Below are 23,116 nucleotides of genomic sequence, written 5' to 3' on the forward strand. Positions count from 1 at the left end.
CTATTTTGTTTAAGGTTGACACATAATAAAAGTGGAGTTTGGAGATACTATGTGTCCTGTCTGAGGTCCCAAAATGCTCATCTCTCTGACTCTGAAGGGTACTTATCATTAATGTTCCAAAATGTTCCAGAAACTATTTTAAAGATTTAACAAAGATTGACTCATTGAATCCTCACAGCAACCCTGTTATTATCTTCATTTTAAAATGGAGGCTTTCAGATGGGTTAAGTCATTGTCCCAGGCCACTATGGGGCAGAATCAGCATTTGAACCCAGGTGGCCTGGTTCCTGGTCTCTGTCGACCTCTTCTGCTCTCAAACAAGCAGCAGGCAGTGAAAGCAGTAGTACAGCAATTATAGCAGTGATAGTAATAAAAAATAATGTGTGACTAGGTTAAGAAACTCTAGTCAGAATTTCTCTTAGATGTCTGTGAAGAGCTTGAGAGTATGGGGATGGGGAGAGAGAGAGAAATGAATTAGATCAGGAGGAGTGAGATGAGGAGCAGAGGTGGGAGAGGGAGAGAGGGTCTGGGAGGAGGGAGAGAGGATCTGGGAGGAGGCAGGAGTTTGTGGGCTCTATTACAGCTCAACAATGTTGGGTAGAATTTGAGAAAGGGTCTGAGCAGACTTAGCACGGGGCAGAAGCAGCTGGAGGAAGCTGGAGCCCAAGGTGCAGAGTTGGTCAGGAGAATGTAATCATCTAGGCATTAGAACATCTTTGAGAGAGGCTCAGAGTTGGAGAGGCCATGGCATGGGCTCAGGGCAGCTAAAGGCAATTTCACCAGGTTTTCAAGGTGCAGAAAAGTCCAGTGGCTCACTTCCTGTGTTGGAAATTTTATTCAGATCCAAATCAACCAATACATCTAGTATTTTTGATATAGTTTTTCATTAACTTTGTTTTCTCTGTGATAATATTATTTCCTTGACCGTGCGCTGCTTTCTTTTAGCCAAGGATTTGGGGGTTTGTTTTCTTGAATCCTGGCTTTATTATAAGTAGAGGTAAGCATCTAACAACATCACATCTTTTAATGTAGTTCTCCTTTTTACTACACTTAGAAAATTACGTTGATTTTATTTTGATTTTTAAAATTATGTTTATGAATAGGTTATATTATAAATGAACTTTATTGCAGAATAGTAAAAGTCATTATATTTATTTATAATAAGATGGAAGTGGAGAATCTGATAAGGCTGAGAACTACTCTACTAGACATATTTCTATCCTATGGCTGTGACTGACATACAGCAGGAGCTCAGTAAGTGTTGGGGACTGGATGAATGGGTAGACAACTTACCTGCCTTCAACATTAGTGTAAGGAGTTCGGTGGGCACTGCTGTGTGGTTTTTGAATGATATCTTTTTAAGTAGAGATGATAAGCTCTACACCGTGGACTTCTGAGATTCAGGACAATTTATATGAGTCTAGTCCCTGAGAATAAGGCAAATTCTATACTGAGAGCATTCCTCTTGCAGCTGGCCTTTTTTGGGAGATGAAACCGTTTCTTGTTGGCTCAGCACAAATTTCCTAAGAAAAGGATTGCAGCTTGATATTAATGAGCTCAAGAATGGAGCACTGAAAAAAAAGAAAAAAGGAAACAAGCAAAGAGTTCCCAGTATTCTTCGGAATATGTTGTTCTCAGGAACCATTGATACGCCCGATTCTTGGAGTTCTTGCCTGTGTGTTTCTTTAGTTTCTTCTTCTGTTCTGCTCTGAAAATGGTTTCTCTTCCTATGTTATCCATCAGTCCTTGCCAACCAGCCCACGTTCCTCTTTTGCTGTGACAGTTCTTTCCTGTTGTGTCCCAGAGCTTGTGTGTCTCCCAAAGGTTTGCACTAGCTGGAAGATGGGCAATAAATGCTTGCAGGTAAGTCATTGACCTGGAAAGAATCTTAGGACCCCAAACATTTCATTTTATTGAAGAAGAACTAGAGAGCGTCACAGAGGTGTGATGACTGCCATCACGTTGTGCAGCTGGTTAGTGGCAATGCTGGGCCAGAAATTCTTGACTCAAGGTCCTTAGTTAATATATAAAACTTTGTGCTTGAGAGGGAGTTGGATACAAAATAAAATATACTTTTAAACTAAATTATAAGGATGTGGCTTCTTTGATTAATAAAATTTTAGAATATATATTATACATACACACATAATGCATATGTAATTATATGATTTTATTTGAGATAATATATGCCATTGGAATGCGCTATTGTAATATAGAGGGAATTTGCAAAAATTATACATATTTAAGTATGAAAAAGGAAAAGTAAAAATGAAAAGAATGGAAAGAAGTAAAGGAGAACTCAATGTGCTGAATAATTTACATACCGACAGCAAGTTTCTTTGAATGGAACATACAAATGTATGTAAATTGGCCTGCCTATTTAAGAAAAAGATATGCAAATATATGTCCATGGAAATCTGCTACCCTTCATGTTGAAGCAGAATAACAAGATGCTTATTTTCACTCAAATTATTTTTCTTCTTTCCAGAATGTCCCCTCAGGAAACTGTAGGGCAAATTCTTGCATATCTAGCATTTTAGATATCCATGCGTCCATCTTATATGTACTCCAAGCCAGGCATTACAGGATGGTGGAGTTACAAAGGTGAATAAGCCACAGAAGGTACTAGTCTCCAGGGAGCTCAAAGTCTAACAGAGGACAGAACATGTACATGGGTTCTCACGATGCAGCGTTGGGATACGTGTGCACTTGCTGGAATGCAACCACTCAATGTGCAAATGCACTCATTGAGATACATGTCATTAAACTCACTTGTAATAAAATGCAAGTGGTGGGTCTGATAGGGTTGGGAGCTTCTCTATTGATACATCTCATGTCCCTGATACTCTCCTGACTGTCAGGGCCCGACTTTGTCAACTCTCCCACTTTGTCTTTGAGTTCCCTTCTCTTATTGCCTCTAGTCCTTCTTTTCTAAGTCCCCATCTTGGGCTCAACACCTTCAAGTGTCTCCTGATTGTCTTCAATCCTAGCCAAGTTGTTAAGAGGGAGGCAAGCTCTGTGCAGCCCTTTCTAGATGCATTCCTCTATGATTCTACATTAAACAACACAAACTGGGTCACAGGGATAAAACGAAAATGACAAATGGAGGATAAAAAGGGAAATGATTTCTCTTGAAGGATTGGCTTTCAAAAAGCATGGGCATAGGAAGGGCAGACTAAATTTGAAATCTCATTTAGTCCATCCGGTGATCAGGGGTAGGTCACAACCACTTTGGAACAAACCAGAGGGAATACTACCTACATGAAGCGTTGTGAGGAGGAATGAAATGAAACCAATAAGTAAATTCATATTTCCATCCCAGAATCTTCCCTCAAACTCCAGGCTCGTATAAATAACTGACTCTCGACATCTCTACCTGTACCTCTAAGATTAATCTCAAAACATGTCCTCAACTGAATTTCTGATCTTCTCCCCCATCTGTTCCACATGCGTCACTACCTGTATCAGTTGATGACCACTCCATTCTTCTCGCTGCTCAGGTCAAAAACTCTGGAGTCACCTTTGAGTCCTTTCTTTCTTTCACACCTCACATTTTGTATATGAGAAAACCTTGCTGTATCTACCTTTGAAATACAATCAGAATCTAACAGTTCTTACTGACTCCCCTGCTACCATCATAGCCCCAACCACCAGAGTGTCTAACTTCAGTTATTGCAATAGCCTAAAGACAATGTGATTCTTGAAAATCTTAAGTCAGATCATGTCAATTCTCAAAATACTACAATGGCTCTCCATTTTCAATCAGAGTAGAAGCCAAAGGCTTTACAATGATCTACGAGGCCCTTCGTGAAATGGCCCTCATTGCCTCTCTGACCTTATCCCTCTACCCTCTCCCTTGCCCTTGCTCTCTCTGATCTAGCCACACTGGCTCTTGAATATCCCAGACATATTGCCACTGGGGCGACTTCGCACTACCTGTTCCCTCTGTCTGGCACCCTCTTTTCCATGTAGTCTCATGGCTCATTCTTCCTCCTTTTTCAAGTCTCTGCTCAGATGTCACCTTCTCAATGAGACCTAATGTGACCATAGAATTTACTACCACAATTCCCTCCCAGTGCTCTCTGCCCCCTCACCCTGCTTTATTTGTGCTTTTTAGGTAAGAAACACCTGCCTCTTTCTAACAAGCTAGAAAGTGTACTGACTTATTATGTTTATTGTTAGCTGTGTATGCCCCTCCCCTCCATAACTGAAGCTCCTCTGAGGGCAGGGATCTTTATCTGTTTTGCACATTCATGTGCCTAAATCTGTGTCCAGAAGCATTGTAGGAGCTTCACAAATATTTGGCAACTGAGAGCAAGTGTTCAGTTGTAGTTAGTTTTCTCTTCTCTGTCTCGACTTCAAATGAAAAGCGACATCCAGTTATAAGATAAATAAGCACTGGGATGTAATGTACAACTTGATGACTATAGTTGACACTGCTGTATGATACACAGGAAAGTTAAGAGAGTAGATACTAGGAGTTCTCACCACAAGGAGAAACTTTTTTTCTTTTCTTTCTATTGTATCTATGAGATGATGGATGTAACTAAACCAGTTTGCGGTAATCATTTCACAACATGTAAATTAAATCATCATGCGGTACACCTTAAACTTAGACAGTGATGTAAGTCAATTATTTATCAATAAAACTGGCAGAAAAATGAAAACTACAGAATGTTTGTTAGGGCCAAAAAAGGAAATGGCCACCAGCCATCTTTCCTGCCTGCTCTTGCTGTGACAGGACCCCATTCAGTCTGGGAGATTTATCAATGCTCCTAAGGTGGCAGTTTCCACCTGGAGAGGCAGTCATTGTTTTTGGTGTGGGTTCATCTCCCTTTGGGACAAATGCCATGTTTGCTTCTCCTCCTCATGCCGGATGCCACGTCCCACTGCATCTCATGAACAGGGGTATTGTGCTTCTCACCAGGAAAATGCTGATCCTCTTCTGTTTCCTCTTTTCAGTGGCAGACGCTGTGTCATTCAGCCCCCGGGTTTCACAGTTTTTCTTTGTTGAAGGGGTTTTTCTTTGCATATGTGTGAGAAAAGTTTCTTCCTTCCTGGTCACATCCATTGTGGCTTCTCAGTCTATTCTGGGCTGTCTCTTCCATGCCTTACTCCTCGTGACAGTAGGTCTTGGAAAGGACTGAATAGATGATGGATTATTAATAACATCACATTGCCCAAACAACATACGTCATCTTACAGTTTACAAAGCACCTTCTTATTTGTTGACTTAGTCATTCTCACAAAATGATTGGTCCTGCTTGTGAAGCTTGAAGGTAAATGGCATTTAGAATGAGACAGCCCTGCATTCAAATCAGAGCTTGTCCAGTTGTGACTTGTGTGATCTTGGATGCCCCTTCTGGCCTCTCTGAGCCTGCTTTTGATCAAGGATAATCACAGAGGGATCATCAATTGTATCATACGAACCTAGAGGCTTTGAGCTTGGAAGTGAGCACTTTTAACAATTGTGTGAGGATACAAACACCTGCTGCCTCTGTTCTGCACCTGTCAGATACATGATCGCCCTTGTTAATGCTAATACTTCCATCACTTAGAATACTAATGCTAATACTAATACAATAACAATTACCATTGATAATAATAATCCTAATGATGAATACTTATATCACCAAGTGATTGTGAAGATTAACAAATAGATGCTAAAAGTACTTACCTACTGTTAAATGTTATGTAAATATTCATTGTTTAATCAAAACCTGGGCAGAGAGACCAGGTAGATCACTCCTGAATAGATAGCACCTGAGAATAGAGGCGCTGGTGGTTTGTTTCAGAGTTACATAGCTGGTAATGGCGGAGCAGAATGTCTGACTCTTGGTTTAAAATGGATGCTTCTGTTTCCCCTTTTTTGCCACATTCAAAGGCATGCTCTGTTATCCACCTGGAGGTTAGCCATGCCTGTTTGCTCAGTGATGAGCTCCATAAGGCAGGGCCTGTGTCTTGTTCAGCCTTTGAGAGCACCTGGCACTGTGCACATGTTCAATGGATGTAACAATGACTGATGAACACATTCTTAGGGAGCAAATTTCTAAAGGGGTGGTATTCACGACAGGTACTTTCTTTTCCCCGGGAAAGCAGGTAGAAGGAAAGACTCAGAATGTGGATAGAATCAGGGTGAGACATTCTGCATAAGCTTAAAGTGTCAGAAGCCCAGAATAGTGGCCTTAACTTTATCTAGTCTTTTTATACTTGCATCGCCAGCTTTTAGCACAGTGCTTGAACTTAGCAGCTTCGACAAATGCTGTTGAATGGATCAATGCCCGCAATTGCAGTGTACTTGAAATGAAGAGGAACATGGGGTTTTACCAGATAACAATCAAGTGGTTATTAACTTTTGGCCAAGAGAACCAAACACCTGGAAAAGTCACGGGCAGATGGTAGCAGACAACACCAGCTTTGGATGTGCTCCCTCATGCGCTGTGGATCTCAGGTTTGACGGATGGTCTCATGCACTGCTGATCTCCCCCAGCAGGAGATACTGGTTGCTTGTCATTTTGCACTGGGTTGACCTGAACCTTCTCAAAAGTATAACACAGCCCTCTCCAAATCATGCACTAATTGCTGGGTATACCAGGGTTCTAAGCCATGTGCATTCCACTAAACTATCTCGCCTTCCGCTGTTCATCTCTTCTAATTTAGCTTTCCATACAATTTCAATTAAAGAGACCTCTAGAAAGTATTGTCCACTGAACATACAGAATTATTCCCTGAGCAAAGTGACTTACTCGTATAAAGTAAGACTAGACCATCATTTCCCGAGTTAATATCCCACAGAACACTAATCCAGCAAGATGTTCTGTGACAAAGGGTCCCATGCACAATAGCATGAGAAGACGTGATATACTCCTTTTCCCAATGAAGGACTCTCAATTCACCTTACAGACTCTGAAAGTCCTTCCACAAAGAAATGTGTTTAACTCTGTGAAACATAGCATTCTCTGCGTTCATTTTATTCCCAAACCCCTCTTTCCCACCTAGTAACATCTTGTAGTTCCAGTGTCTAGTATGACACACACGGGGAAATGCTGGGCTGGGAAAATTCCCAATGTTCTTTTCAACTCTGAAATTCCACTGATGTATTTCAAGAGAACAGCCAGTGCCCTATCTGGAGAACCGTGAGTAAGAGCTGTTGCTTCCTAACCGATATTTGGGGGATTTTTATTATTATTATTATTTTTTACAACTGAGCTTAGGGTGCTGGCATGGATTATTTAGAAAATGTGAACCATTCTCATCAAGAGCAGTGGGCTCTGAGAAGCTGTCTGAGTCATCACTGATGTCATTGATGTGAGGCCTGTGTCTGCTCATCCTGAGGGAGATGTTCACGAAGAGGAATTCTATCAGAGGGGAGGCCCTAGAGACATGAGGTTCCCCACTCCAGGTGACTCAGCAGAGGAGGAGATTGGGGAGCTATTTAGTACTTTTCAGTGGCTGGTTTGGGGTGGGAGGAAAGATTGTGTTTGTTGTCTTGCCTGCAAGCCTCTGAGATCCTCAGACAGTAACAATTGGCACCTTTTAGGAAAGAGATTTTAAATAACTCAGAGCAGGCAGTCTGTGTTCTAGGGGGATGCGTCTTCTCTCTTTATTTCTCACTTTGTTAGGTCATCCTAATCAGCCTTAGTATTATTTTTTTAAATTACCCCTGTCAGGTATTCCTGTCGGGGTTTCTGGGTGACACAGACCAGGAAAAGCTGAAGGCAACTCCAGTTCTGGATCTTCCACTAGGCAATACTGTCCCTTAACTTGCAGCTCCTTAAACAGTGTGCCAGGGACACAGATCCCAGCCAGACTTGTGTACCAGTGTCTTGTCTTCACCACAAGTGGGCCTCCGTTGAGATGACTCTGAGATTGCATTCAAAGCTATTTTGTGGAAAGAAGATGGTGGAGAGAATCTGACCACAGTGAAAACACAGGACACTGGCACACCTGGTTCCCACGTGGGCCCTGTAACCTACTGATTGGGGCTTTGAGCAAGGTTCGAGGCCTTTGGAGATTCAGCTAAGGTCTTGCTTTCATGGAATATATATTCTCAAGGGGGCGAGGTGGACAATGAACAAGCGAACAAGCAAATGAATACGAGAATTTCAAATAGTTACAAATATTGTGAAGAACGAAATATAAAGAAGTAGGAGAAAATAAGTAGGGCTGGAGTGGGTGGCTAAGGGGTGATCAGAGAAGGCCTCTTGAAGAGGTGGCATTTGAATGAAAAGCTGAACGACAGGGAGGCGATCCCATGGAAAGATCCAGGGCAGTGCCCTCCAGGCAGAGGGAACTATAACCACCGCCCTCACTTGGACATGAGCGTGGCAGGTTCAAGAACAGAATGCCCAGTGTGGCTAGAATTTATGGAGTACGTGAGTGGTAGGATTTTTGTTGTTGCTGTTCTATGCACAGTCTGTAGCCATTGAGAATTTTAAGCAAAGTTATCATACAATGTGATTTATCCTTTAAAACACTAGCTCAGGCTGCTTGGAGATAGATGTCAGGGGGAGGCGGGGAGAAGAACAGAAGCAGTGAGACAAGGTTGATAAAGTCGTCCAGGCTGGAGAAGGGTGTCCTAGACTTGTGATCGTAAAGATATTAGAACCCTATATTGGCTATGTAGTGTTTGCCACACACGGTGTCAATAAATGCTTTGTTGTTGATGCTGTCCAGTCACTTTTGACTCCCACCACCCTTGTGGACAGCAGAGCAAAGCCCTGCCTGGTCTTTGTGCACCATCCTTGCATCTTTTGATGCTGTACCAAACAATTCTTTGCTGCTATTTACATGGTTTCCATGGCCAACTTTTTCGGAAGTGAGTGGCCAGGTCCTTCTTCCTAGTCTGTCTTAGTCTGGAAGCTCCATTGAAATGTGTACACCATGGGTGACCCTGTTGGTATTTGAAATACCGGTGACATAGCTTTCAGTATCACAGCAACACACAGCCGCCACAGTGTGACAACGACAGACGGGTAGTGATGTTCCATGACTGGGAAATGAACCTGGGCCACAGCAGTGAGAGTGCCAAATCCTAATCACCAGCACACCAGGGCTGGCCAATATATACTATCTAGCTATTATTAAAATTATTATGTGATAGCTCTTTACTTCTGTGTCCCACGGAGTCCCAAGTTGCTTTCACACCCCTTGGGTTAAAAAGGGGTACAATGTTGCCATACTTCTGGAAGGCAACTCTTTCCTAGGTCCAGGGGGCTGCCAGCAACCAGCCAAAGGGGTCAGAGATGTTATCAGAGGGAAGGATGGGTCACTGGAAACCCCAGTGGTCTACCTGGTCACTCACCACACCCACAGGCTTAGCCTAGGAGAAAGGCAGTGCTCGAAAGAACACTCAGGAACTAACAGGTCTGGAGAAACTATGTGGGACATGTTCTCTTACAGGCTATTATTGTCCCTGTTGGGGATGTGTATAATTGCCTATAAATAAACACCTTCCAAGGCTGCTCCCATACAATAAATCACTTTAATCCCCACTAAATCTTTCATCCTTTTGCATTTTTAATGAAAGCCTCTATTTTTAAAACCCTTCTTTTATCTAGCTCAAAATCACATGGGCAGAACTACCTTCAGCTGTGTTTCCCCCTTGATTTATCTGCAATTGATGGGGTCTAAGGCTCCCCTCAGTAATAGACTGTGTTCTCCCACCATCTCCTTTACTGTCCATCCATGGTAAACGTGTACCTTTACTTGTGTCCTTTTCCATCTCTTTCTCTCTTTATCAACCTACAGAAAAAGATGAGGAAAAAAGAATAGATTATTCTAACCGATGGGACATTGGTCGTTGCTTGTTTCCTCCAAGAACATTTTAGCAACGAGTCCACCACCAGAAGACATTTCCTGCAGGGATAGTGGATGGGTCTCAAATATGTGTAGTTATTTGAATATTTCTATTGAAATATCAGAAGTCTATTTTCTTGTAGTCTTCATCACATGCATTCTCTCTCCATGTTTTCCTGCAGTTCTGATTAGGAGCTACGACGTGCCAAGTATTATACTATTTAATCCACACAGGATTTGAAGTGGGTTTATTTATTGTTTTGTTACTATGTTTACACAAGATAGAGAAGTAGGGAGGTGTAATGGAAAGAACAATGGATTGGAAGACAGGAAACCTCAACTTCAGTTTTGGTTCTGATTCCACAAACTGCATGACCTTGGGGCAACTCATGTTAATTATCTGGGTTTCATTTTTTCTTGTTTGAGATGCCAAGTTTGCTCTCTAACTCTCCACCTGATGCTGACGTTGTAGGACATGAGGCTTTAACAGCTGGCTTATTCGAAGGCTGATAATAAATAGCCTGAACTTCTATGCTCCATTGAAAACGTGTACCTGTGGAATTCTGCCTTTCATTTTATTAAAAAAAACCCAATTCACAGCTTTTTAGAGAGAAACAAACAGAAGGTCATTTAACCTTCTGTCCAAACCAACTAGATCAGGCAACTGGATTAGATAATTTGGGAAAGGCCAGAGAGAAAATTATAGGCATTTATGGATTACCTCAGAGAAAGGGATCCAAAACAGATGGCTGGCCACTCTTTGGAGAGGGGAACGGATGAGAGCAGGAGTTAGTAAGTGTCTACCTCCCTCCAGGGAAACCAAGATTTTCCCAACCCAACTCAGTGGGGGCAGCAGGGACGAGGAGAGAGCAGAAGCTGGCGTCCTAGAGGCATTCTGAAAGATGAGCTAATATGGCTGAATACCAGCTCTAGAATCCTGACTTCCCTCACTATGGTCCTGAACCGACCCCCACTGACATTCTGTGATCCCAACTGACTAAAGGGGCACAGGGAGATGTGGGCCATGGTAATCAAAACACAGAGACACCCTTTGGACTTGTTGACGGAGTATGTCTGGCAACCTGGCCATTGCCAGCCTGTTCCTCGTATTTGCCATCATCTTTAATCCTCTCCACAGCTCTGTGGAGTAGGCACCTCTAGACTACTTTGACTTATGAAAGGGTGCTCAGAGTGGCTTGGATTTTGCCCAGCTTCACCTGGCCGGGACTTGGTTTGAACCCGTGTCTTCCCAAATCCAAGTCTGCATTCTTTCCACTGAACCGCACAACATCTGGTGTTGGAAGTCCTCTCCCCTTGTGACGCTTCCATGCCTTTCACCTGGAAATGATTCTCCTTCTTTATCAGGGTCCCAAGGATCCTTCTAGAAGCCCTCAATGAGCATTTGTGTCTTTATTGAGAATATAAAGATCTACAGGCTTTAATTCTAGTCAGATGAAGAGGGAGAATTTAGTAGTAATAAAAAAAAGGAGAAAACATGGAAAAATGTCTTAATGTTTCTGCCTGTGTTCCAATTGGATTTCTGAGGCTTCAAAACTACAATTGTCTCCCTTTTGCTTCTAGAATAAAATACAAACCCCTCCCTAGGCCCTACAAGGCCCTATATCATCTGGCTTCTGGCAAAGTCTGTATCATCAATATTGACTCTTCTTGGCCTTACCAGTCCTTCCCCAGCCACATAACCATTGTTCTGTGCCTCAGATGGGATGTGCTTGCTTCCACATCAGGGCTTTTACACTGGCTCTCTCCTCCACCTGGGACTCTCTCTCTCCACCCTCCATCTTCTTACTACCCCCCCCTTGCCCAAAATCTTAACATGGCAGCGACCAGCTCCTTCATTTATGTGTTGCGGAAATTAATAAAAGAAATCTTAACTAAACTGGAGTCAGGAAGACCTGTAGGGGGAGCGCTCAAACATAGTCGATTACATGAAACAGGAAGAGACATACACTTGCTTCTTCGACAGGAAGTAAAACCAGTTTATTATGGAAGGAAGATTTCCCTCCCCACCTGGCAGCAGCCCTGTCAATGAGAAACAATGCAGCTCAGCCAATGAGAAGCTGTTGCTGCCCTGACCACTTACTTTCCCCCAATGAACTTTCTTAGAACAGCCTCTCCCTGCTCCTTTTTCTCTATGAAAGCAAGCTCCCCTCATTTGTTTTCTGCATTTGTCTATGGTTCACCATGGCACGCACATCCTGAATTACAATTCTTTTGGCTATTCCCAAATGAACTCATTCTGAGGGTAAAATAATAGGCAAATTTGCTTATTAAGTTGACAGTGTCAACTCACTGTCATCACCAACTTGAACACCTCAAAGAAAGTAGTCACTCTTAATCTTAACACACCCAGTTGGGTTTTTTTTCTTTCAAAACACTTATTGGCAACTGAAATTATCTTCCTATCTTATTTATTTCTCATGCCATTCATGGAAAAAACATGGCAGATATCATCACTTCTTTTTACAAGTGAGAATATTTCAGGTTCAGAGAACTTATGTGATTTGCCTAATGTCAAGATGAGCCTCAAACCAAGTCCAGTACATCCACAGTTCTTTCCGTTACACTGTACTGCCTGCCCTGGGGAAATTATACTCTTTGGGTGCTTTCGTAAGTTATCTTCTATTCCTGTTATGATTGTATATTTTTGCCTTGCTCTCCACATCATAAATTTCTTAGAGGTAGTTACCTAGGGTAGATACGTCGTTTGTTGCATCTTCAAATATTTCAATATAGAGACATGAAGTCATTGCTGAGTGTGTGAGGGAACCAGTAAGTGTCTCTATGGTTGAACATCCTATTCACACCTCTATTCGCATCCCCTTGGATATTGTGACAGGCAGGGATTATTCAACTCTGCAGCTCTGGGACCTACTACAAAGTTAGTCACAGAGTAAATGTTCAGCAGGTGTTTATGGGATGAAGATATAGTGCCCAAAGTGTTGTCTTTATTATAAGAGACATTTCCCAAATTACATCTAAAATCATTTCCAGTCTAGAAAAGCTTTTAAACCCAAGACATATGCCAGGAGGTTCTCCCAAATTTAAGGCTGAGATGATGTCCCATAGGGAAAATTTTAACTGGTGCTGCCTTTGGGCTGAAAGCTGCCTGCTTCTTGGCAGTAATTAAGGGTGAAAGTTGCCTCTACATTTTCGTTTCATGGCAGGATGGTCCCATGGACAGAGAGGTGTATGCGTCCAGACAAGATAAAAAGAGGCCCCCAAAGTCCCTCTGCAGGGTAGGGTGAAAATGTATGCAGTGTTATGGTCACACTGAGGAGTTGTAACACTAGATGGTAATCAAACATAAGGGAGAAGGTGACCAATTCATGCCAGGTAATTTTGGGGAACATTCCAGAATTGAAGAGGATTTATGCAAAACCTCTTTCTTCCTTTGAGCGACCAGGGATGGCTCCAATGGCAAAGCGTCTACTTAGCTGAATACATGGGAGACTTTTGCTGATTTCCAGAGAGGTGTATAAAGACGCATATGGAGGATTCTATTGTAGCAGAATGCTGGAGGACACACGGATTGAGAATGAGAAGAGGGGACATGTGGGTCAACGATTTTTAAGGGCAGATTTTAAAATGTGGTGTCTGATTCCAGAAGCTTTCATTGTGCTTTGCTAAACTGGAATTGAAGAAGCAGAGGGAAGCTTAACATAAGTAATGTGCCTGTGCAATTGGGGAAAGCTTACAGGTCGGCTTCCACATGGCTAGGAAATTTTACTGACTCTAATTCCTAATTTGAAGTGTTCCCAGCTAAAATGTGCCAAAGATCAAAGATAATGGGAAACAATAATCTTCGCAGGCTCCCCCTGCCACATGTACTATGTATCCCTTTTTTGACTTAGAGCAGTTGAGAGACCACAGAGTTTGGGAGTATAGAATTTATTTAGATATGTTTTAAATCTCCCAGTGTAAATCAAAGAATGTCAGAGCTGGGAAGAAACTTACAATTCACAGAACACTCCCACTTTTATTTTTTATGGAGACAGGAAGTAGAGCCCAGATCTGGGCTGAGCAATACTATAACCTGAATTGAGATATGTTGAAAATGTAAAATACAAACCAGATTTCAAACAATTAGTAAGAAAAAATTTCTCATTAATAATTATTAGTTGATAGTTAAGTAATAGGACTTTGGATATATTAAATTAAATAGAATATATTTAAAATTAATTTGACTTCTGTCTTTTTATTTTTTAAATGTGGTTACTTAAAATTTTAAGTTCCATGTGTGGCTTGCATTATATTTCAGACAGGGCTGGCTCAGAAGAAGAAAGCAACTTGCCTGGAGCCGTGGAACCAATGGAATCTGAGACTGGAAACCAGGTATTCTGATTCAGGCTCTCCCCTGCCCCTCCTCCTCCTCCCTCCCCTCTCTTTTCTTGGTCCTCCTCATACACTTGGTCCCTAACAAATTCTTCCCATGGGACCATGCAGGGTCTCTCCTGATTCTCCATTCACGTGTTCTTCCCCTCAGCTCTCCTCTACCCTGGCCTCAAAAGTGTTCACAGCAGCCACTTTTATAAGATGGGGTGACCCTGACCTTGGAAGAAACAGCAAAATCTGCTTGTAGTTCATGGCACACTTGGGACACGCGGCAGCTTAATAACTTGGGGTTCCTTCAACCTGCATTTTAAAAATATTTGTTCAATATTTATTTAGTGAGATTAAAGATAAACCACAATTTTATTATTAACATTATTTTCAACTTGATTTTTGTTCCAAATAAGGGCTTTATGATATAAAAGTCAACAGGAAAGAAAATTATGTCCTATTTGAAATGACACTTTATTCTATAGTTTTTTAAAGACCATAATTAAACTTTTAACTGATTTAGCATTCCAAGGAAGATGAAGTACAACAAACAAATATTCTGAAATCGACTGGGGAAGAAAGCTTACATTATAAAGTCCTTTCAAAACACTGAAACGTCTAACACACAGCACTTCAAAAGGTATTGAAATAATTTTATTACTTTCAAATATATAGAATTACCTCAATACTTAAAAAAACTTTATTGCAATGTAATTCACATGTCATACAATCCACTCAAAGTGTTCAATTGTTTTTAGCATATTCACAGATATGTGCAACCATCACTACAGTCAATTTGGTAACATTTTCGTCACCTCAAAAAGAGATTCCATACCCTTTAGCTCTCCTCTCCCTGCTCCCTATGCCTCCCACAGCCCTAAGCAACTTCCTGACTGTGAGTTTCTCTATTTTGGGCTTTTATATGAATCGAATCAGTGTGGTATTTCCCAGTTTTCGTATTACTCAAGACTGGATATTGGTCACTCATTGCTAGTGACAGAAGTTACATACAAATGGATTCTACTACAATAGCAGTACCCCATGCATTAGCAGCTCTCGGTATTTCAGCTATAATAGCTCCAAGTAACTGTCATCTGGCTAGTGACAGCGTTGGTGTTGCTGTCTTCAGTTGCACAATTTAATTGTCAGTGCCATGCTGCAAAATTTCTAAGCAGAGATAAAGAAGAACGCATCAGTAAGAAGCATTCTTTTATTTCCACTCTAGAACACCATTTTATGGGCGAAAGTGGAACAAATCTAATTTTCTCCAATTCTATACGTTCTGGATGAGCACTTGAGTTAACTGGCATCTGTTCTGATGTATTTCAGTCCTGTTTTAGTGCCCTTGGAGATTAATGCTCCACTGACTGCCTCCTACTTCCAGCTCTGTTTGTGCTTAGCTTTTTCTTTCTATTAACTTGACTATCCTCCTGTTGAACTTTATACTCCCGCAAAACCCAATTTCTTGTTATTTCTCAAGATACCTTTCTCTTTTATGCCTCATGGCAGTGAAAGTCGTTAAGAAGTTTTAATCAATAGGATGACATACTCAGATTTGAATGTTTGAATGATCACTCTAGCCACTAATGGAGGATCATTTGGAAGAGCATAAGACCAGTCTGACACTGGGAGATAAATTCAGTGGGCCAGTGCATTAACCCATGAGATAAGAGACGGTGGCCTGAGCAAAGATAGCAGCAGTAGAGTGGAGAGTGGATATTTAAGAGTAGAAATTGATAGTTGTTGGTGATTGAACACATGAAAGAGATTAAAGCATCAACGGTGATATCCAGGTGATGGTATAAGACATCTTCCTTCACTAAGACAGAAGATACAGGAGGAGAAACACATCTAGAGTAGAAAATGGTTCATTTGTTTAGTCTGAGTTTAACGGGCTTGAGCTGCATCTAAGAGAGATTGAGTTGGCCATTGTATATATATGTCATAACTTGGTCAGATACAGGCTTGTCAATATTTAGTGTATTGATGGTTGCAATCACCAAGTGTATTTATGGTTCCAATTGTCAAGCATATTAATGGTTCACATATGTGGGAAACATATATGGGACAGAGGTGTAAGAGTTGAGCAGAATAAGAGGAAATCATGAAAGAGGCAGAGATGAGTTAGCCAGAAACTTGGAGAAACCACTGGAAGGATGTGGTGTCGTTCGTGAAAATTAAGGTAAGGAGTGAAAGTGCCCATTGACTTTATGGCAAGGAGGTCGTTGGTGACCTTGGTTAGGGCAGTGTAAGTGAAGTGTGGGCTAGATGTTAGATTTCAGTGGATTGAGGAATTTCAGTGAGGTGAGAAAGTGATGACAGCAAATTAAAGTAAGTTGGCTATATAGGTTGGTAGCTTAAGGATGATATGGAGTAACATGAAATTATTTGTGACTTGAAAAACTGCCCATAGCATCATATACTGGCCTCTGTCATTGAACTTATCACATTGTATTTGAGTCTATATCTGTGGTATTTGACCTTGAACTTCTTAAAGACAGGGACTCTATTTTGTCCATCTTAGAATCCCCAGTCCCCTGACACACCATGAGTGGACAATATTTCGTTGTTGTTGTTAAAGGCTGCTTAATAATAGAATGAGTAAAAGGGTAATGTCTAGCAGTATTCTTACACCAGGATATGCTGTTTGGTTCTTGGCACTGCACTTAAAAGGAGAAGCTATCAAATGTCAAAGATTGCCCAAGATTTTCAATCCTGGGATCTGATGCCTCTCTAGCAGGAGCAACATGTTTTCATTTCAGTATGCTCAGTGCCCAGCACAATGCCCAATACATAGTAGGTACTCTATAAAGGCTTCTCACTTTGCATAACAGTGAGGGGACTGAATGGATGATGGATGGAGAGTATATGCTTAGCCTGAATTAGACCTGGGGAAGAGAAGATTCAGGGGATCACAATCACTTTCCTCAAATATTGGAGGACCTGTCACGTACAGTAAAGATTAGACGTCTTTTCTATGACCCCAAGGAATAGGAGTAGAATAAAGGGAGGAAGTCAGCAAAATATGAGTCAGCAAATGAATTTAGTTATTATTGCTCATGTCTGGGTATTCTGTTGATGGACCACCAATGTTCAGACGCATAATTCAAAAATGAGTATATGTTGAGTCCATAAAACTTATTTTTCTTGACTTCATTTCAACAAAATAATTCCTTATGCTTTTATAATAAAAAATTTTCATGTTAATCGTATTCTATTGACAAAAATGCTCTATAAGATTAAAATATAAAATAGAGTTCTATTCAAAGGATGCAAAATTAGAATATATTTCCATAAACTGTAAGCTAAAATGCAAACTAAACTAAAAACCATGATTTATTTCACTGGCCTTGCATTTCTGAATATTTCTTTTCCCATTGTTTTTGAGTGTCACATACAATGCTGTATTGACCATGCACATTGATATTTCTTCACGAACTTAATGATTTCTTTTGAGATCAAAATACATTTGGGGAGGTTCATGTATATTACCATATCACCTCCCCCAAAACATGTACCTTCTCATCAATATTCTGTAAGAGTGGCCACCCGCCCCCCCCCCCCCATTGCTGTGATGATTGTCTTTAAAAACAAGCCTAAAGTGGTTACCGTCTTAAAGAGGAAGCACTCCCTGAGTAAGTTAGAGCCATGTTAATCCTGAGTAGTGTGAGACTTAGGAGAAACGCTTTGATTTTTCCCATAACTTCATCCGATCTCTATTGAACTTGGAAAAGAACGCCACCACTCCTGTTCTTATTCCCACAGTCAAAACTTCCTGTCAAGACTCATCCCCTCCTCATCCCGAGTGAGGCTTGATCTCCACCATCAAGTGGTGATAGCATGCTGTCTTGGCTAAAATGATTTTGTTCCCTCATTCTGAGCTTCCTGGAACCCACACCCATTTGGACAGTGCGATAAATGTTTGATCAGTTTAAAAGAAAAGGTAAAATAATCCCTAAATATATAAACTATGCCAGCAAATTCTCAGAACCAGCTTCAGTGTGCCTATTTTTAAAAATCAGTTTTTGTACCCAGCTCTTTGATGTTATTTTCCAAATTCTTTTTGCTCTGATCAAAATCAATGTTGAGAGAGGTCCTTGGCAGATCTCTAGGATGCTTCCAGGAGGCCTTTGCCTGGTAATATATAGAGAGGAAGGCGAAAGAAAAGTGTGCTTAGGATCTGAGGGTTGGAAGGAAACTGAATGTCACCTGGTCCAATCTCTCTTCCAATCTTGCACCTGAGGACAAAAGTCTATGTTCTATTCCCTCTGACAAAGTTCAGCAATAATACTTGTATTTATCCCATGCAATTCCAAGCATACATTATCATATTACATATCATATACGAGATAACATACATTATCTCATGTGTTCTCACATAATGACGTGAAAAATTGGGCCTATTATCATTGCCATGTTACAAATGAGGAAAAGGAGACAGGGAGATTAATTATCTTGCTGACTGACATCCATGCAGCCGCTAAGCGGCAGAGCCCAGATGCAAACTCAAGGAGCTTGATTCCAGAGCCCTCATCCCTTACACTTCGCCATTTGCCCCAGTGGTGGAAAGTAGCGGTGGTTTGAGTCAGCTAGGTGGACTCAAGTTTGATCCCAGTTCAGGGTCCCCCTCCTCGATCTGCTCTCCTTGCTGTGCTATGTTCTAGGATTTACTGATGGACAGTGTGGAGCAGAGAGGAGAGGATGTGCTCTCGCTGCGTCCCAGTCTTGACTCTTCTACTTACTCACCATGCTGCTTTGGGCAGATTTCTCTACCTCTCTGAAGCCTCATTTTCCTTATCTGTGCAGTGGGGATCACAATAATCGCAGCATTACTTTGTTGTGAATTTGCAGGGAGGACGTAGAAAAGTGCCTAAGAAATAGATGGCCAGCAAGTTTTATTCTTCTTCTTGTTTTTTTTGTCATAAGAGACAGTACCTCAAATATCCCAGGGCTCAGTTTGGTCCAATTTTCTCTTTGCTAAACACTCTTAACTCCATTACCTTTAATAATAATGATAATAAATGCCTATCATTTATGTCAGCTTTACATAAATCATCCTGGTCCGTTACCACATATAGTTCTCACTGCAATTCTGTGACAGTAGCGGTGATGTTATTGTCATCTCCAATTTGTGGAGGAGAGAATGGAGGCTCAGGAAGATCAGGGGACCTGTCCAAAGTTGTAGCAACTCCACATGATTGAATTCATGTCTTGAAAACAGGTCATCGGACACCAGCAGAAGAGCTCATTCCACCAGAGCTTTCTTCCTTCCACTTCTCACATGACGTGTTTTCCACATTTTCCCTTACTGTGCTGAATTCTTTATTCTGGGTTCCAGTTGTTATCAATAACTTCTTGGAGGTGGCTAGAACTGAGTGCAGCATTTCGGATGTGGCTTGCCCAGTACCGCACACTTTAGTCTGTTCACTTCATGATGCCTGGAAGAATGGGTTTTAGTCTAAGCTCTTCTTGGATGTGTTGTGTGACATCAGTCAAATTGCTTTCTCTCTTGCGTCCTTGCTTTCCTCATTTGAAAAAGAGAAGATTTCACAATGCCTTCTACATTGTTGACTTTCAATAAATCTTGCTTTAATGAATGAAATGAGTGAATAAATTAATGAATAAATTAGATGGCTTCTTAACTCCTTATACCTCTAAACTTTAAAAGCAGATATTCAATAATTATCACAGCCCCATCTATATGATTACTTAATCTCTTTAGAAACACTCTAAATGGAACTGATTCTGTTTAGAGGCAAATCTCCTTCTTCCTTTGCTTCATGTTTTCATGTATAAAGTGCTCCATCATGCTCACCTTTTGGCCTCTTTCTTCATCTCCACCCTCGGGGAAAAAAGAGCGATTTAATGGATTGCCGAATTACTCAGTTCGTAGTCCACCCTAGTTCTTTTGGACGTATTTCTGCCTGTCAAGAGGAAGTATCTGGGGTTCCAGCCTGGTGGCATAGTGGTTAAGTTCACGTGCTCCATTTCTGTGGCCTGGGGTTTGGGGTTTGTATCTCAAATGTGGACCTACACGCTGCTCATCAGGCCATGCCATGGTGACATCTCCCATACAAAATAGGGGAAGATTGACACAGATGTTAGCTCAGGGCTAATCTTCCTCACTAAAAAAAAAAGAAAGAAAAAGAAAAAAAAAGAGGGAGCATTTGGTCCACTCTCTCCATACTGCACCAATTTGAGTGGGGCAGGCTTCACAGGCCAAAGAGGGAAAACAGTATTTTGGGATAAGTTCCGTTTGGAGTGTTAGCAAGCCCTTCCACTATGCTTGAAAGCCATGTCAGTAAATATAACTTTCCCAGTAGTAAAGCTGACATCTTGATCTCTGTCTCTCCAATTCTGGGTCCACATCTCATTTGGCTCCATAAGTAGAAAAGAGTAAAGTGTTACTCAATGACTAAAAAAATCTTGCCATTTGGTGATCTTAAAGCACAGATAAGAAATGATATTTAGGGGCAAAATAAAAGGTGTTGAGATAGAGGATTTGTCGGCCAGAGGTATAGCTTTGGGCCCAAAGCTCTGGATCATGGTGCCCATGTGGGATTTTGTCTAGTTCGCGTTGACTTGTGTTGTACTATGTGGTGGTTTTGGTTTTATACTCGTGCAATTGACCTTCTGGGAGCTTTTTCCACCAATGAGTGGCTATTGTTATATGAGCAAGGAGGGACTTTAGAATATGCTGGCCACTTAGATCTTCATGTTGGGCTGCTGTAACTTGACCTTGAGACACACAGGTAGGACTTGCACTAGCATTTCAGGTGAGGCTAAAGCAGATAGTAGAACCTTTTGGTTGTGATGAATGGCACATAATTTCTGTTTTTCCTGGCGTCCTTGCCTAAGAGTCAAGTCTGTAAGCGGCCACTTTAAACTGCGAAGGCAGTTATGTTGTATGTGTACTGCAGGACCCTAACGTGTAACACTTTTACTTTAAAATGTTATTGCCAGGCCTGGGTCAGCAGCATTAAACTTTCTGCCCCAAGATCTCTCTGTTGCACCAAGGAACAAAGGAGGAACTCGGAGGTCCTAGTCTCTCATGGACCTGGGCTTGTCTATGGGTTCTTGAGAGTTACTCTCTACTGTGTGGTCTCAAGTTGGCACAGGATTTGTTCATTTTGAGGTTCTGTCTAGGTTTTAGTTTCTCAAGACTGACACTGTGGCTTCACTCACAGAATGGTGTAGATTTTATCAGTAAACAGGTACAATAAAAGGAGATCCTCATTGTAAAGGAGAATAAGCTATTCTCTTGGAGGGCATTATTAAAAATCCAGAGGTTAGGAGGGCAATTAAAAGGACTGCATGTGCTTGGACTATTTTGCTAGGCATCATTTTATTTAGGAAATCAAGGAGGAAATAGAATATCTTGACTAGTATGCTATAGTCTCGCTATCTCGACAAGAATAATGGAGGAATGAAAATCAAGCACAGGAAGATGGTGTTAAAGCAGAACGATATCTCCTTAGGAAGAATGTTGACATCTTAGAGGAACAATCAGGCAGATATGGAAGGGAAATGAGAAGTTAGGGCTATGATAAGCAGATATAAAAGGTAAAAGTAGCTGCGTCTAGGGTAATAGCTCTAAAAGAGGGCATTAGAAAAGGAGGCATTTTAGTTGTCATTAGATCAGAAAATGTGACAGGCGTACAAAGAAATATAACAGAGGAAAGAGGCAAGATCTCAGAAAGCAGACTGGAATGAAGGGGCCAGGAGGCTGGGAATGACTGAGAGCGACCATACAAAGGATTCACACCAGGAAACATCCCCTGAAGACAAGGAGAGACATGTAGGTGATTCAGAAAATTTGGACAGACAAGAGATGAATAGAATATACTCAAAAGAACTTCTGGATAACTTTCATGGTGACATGGATATTACAGGTGGGCTTGCAACTATTGTCTAAGCCATTAGGAAACATGGTTGGGGGGCCAGCCCTGGTGGCCTGGTGGTTAAGTTTGGCACGCTCCACTTTGGTGGTCCAGGTTTGCTTCTCGAGCACTTGTCTGTCAGTGACCATGCTGTGATGGCAGCTCATATACAAAATAGAGGAAGATTGGCTACACATGTTAGGTCAGGGTGAATCTTCCTCAGCAAAGAGAGGAAGATTGGCAACAGATGTTAGCTCAGGGCAAAGCTTCCTCAGAAAAAAAAACAACAACAAAAAACCCCCAAGCAAACAAAAAACAAAACAAAACAAACTAACAGAAAAGAAAACATGCTTGGTATATTTCTGGATTTAGGATTCTAAGGATTCTAAAGGTAACTTTCTACATTTAAGTGATTAGATTAATCGCACGATAATATAGATAATCTTCTTTATGATTAACTCAAGTAACGTGAATTATATCTCCAGAGTCCCTTTTGCCATGTAATGCAACATAATCACCAGTGTGATATCATATTCATAGTCCCAGGGATTAAGGTGGGATATCTTGGGGACTATTTTTGGATTCTACTTACCATGGTACATATTAAAGGGAATCTAGGCAGAAAATGATAGATTAAGTCCAGCCTGGGCTAGATAGAGTCTGATGGGAGACGATCTCCTGGGTGGGATGATTCAGCTCAGGAAATGATCGTGGACAAGATTTGTTGTGTTAGAGGCTTTTGGCAGACCCAGAAAGTATTAATTTCAAATCTCTCATTGTGGGAAACCATATGAGATAAAATTTAAAGGATGGTGTTGGATAAATAAATATCTTGGCCAGAAAGCAGAGAAAAAAATTCAAAGGAAAGAAGGAAGGGATTCAATTCCAGCAAATGGTAGAACTCCTCCATTTGTTAGAGAAGGAAAGGTCAAACTGCAAAGCAGTTTAAATAGTTAGAAGCTCAATTGAGCATTCCTGTGAGACTTAGCAGAACAACAAAGAGAAAAGAAACACTGGAGGCATAATTTACAACAGCATAAAAGGATGTAGCAGAAAGAAACGCTACTGAAGACCAGGATCATTTAAAGTAAGCAAAG

The 23,116-nt window shown here is 41.2% G+C and overlaps 1 long non-coding RNA gene across 2 annotated transcripts in view; it reads left to right on the top strand.

The window, feature by feature from the left end:
• LOC123290343 (uncharacterized) overlaps positions 1-23,116 on the top strand; it is an 84,686-nt gene that overhangs the window by 43,507 nt on the left and 18,063 nt on the right. For both annotated transcript variants that reach the window (XR_011493377.1, XR_006534785.2), the window contains one exon: positions 14,078-14,151. This is a non-coding gene — a long non-coding RNA (uncharacterized lncRNA). The remainder of the gene's footprint in view (positions 1-14,077; positions 14,152-23,116) is intronic.

The sequence above is a fragment of the Equus asinus genome, chromosome 12 (assembly GCF_041296235.1).
Source record: "Equus asinus isolate D_3611 breed Donkey chromosome 12, EquAss-T2T_v2, whole genome shotgun sequence".
Taxonomy (NCBI): domain Eukaryota; kingdom Metazoa; phylum Chordata; class Mammalia; order Perissodactyla; family Equidae; genus Equus; species Equus asinus.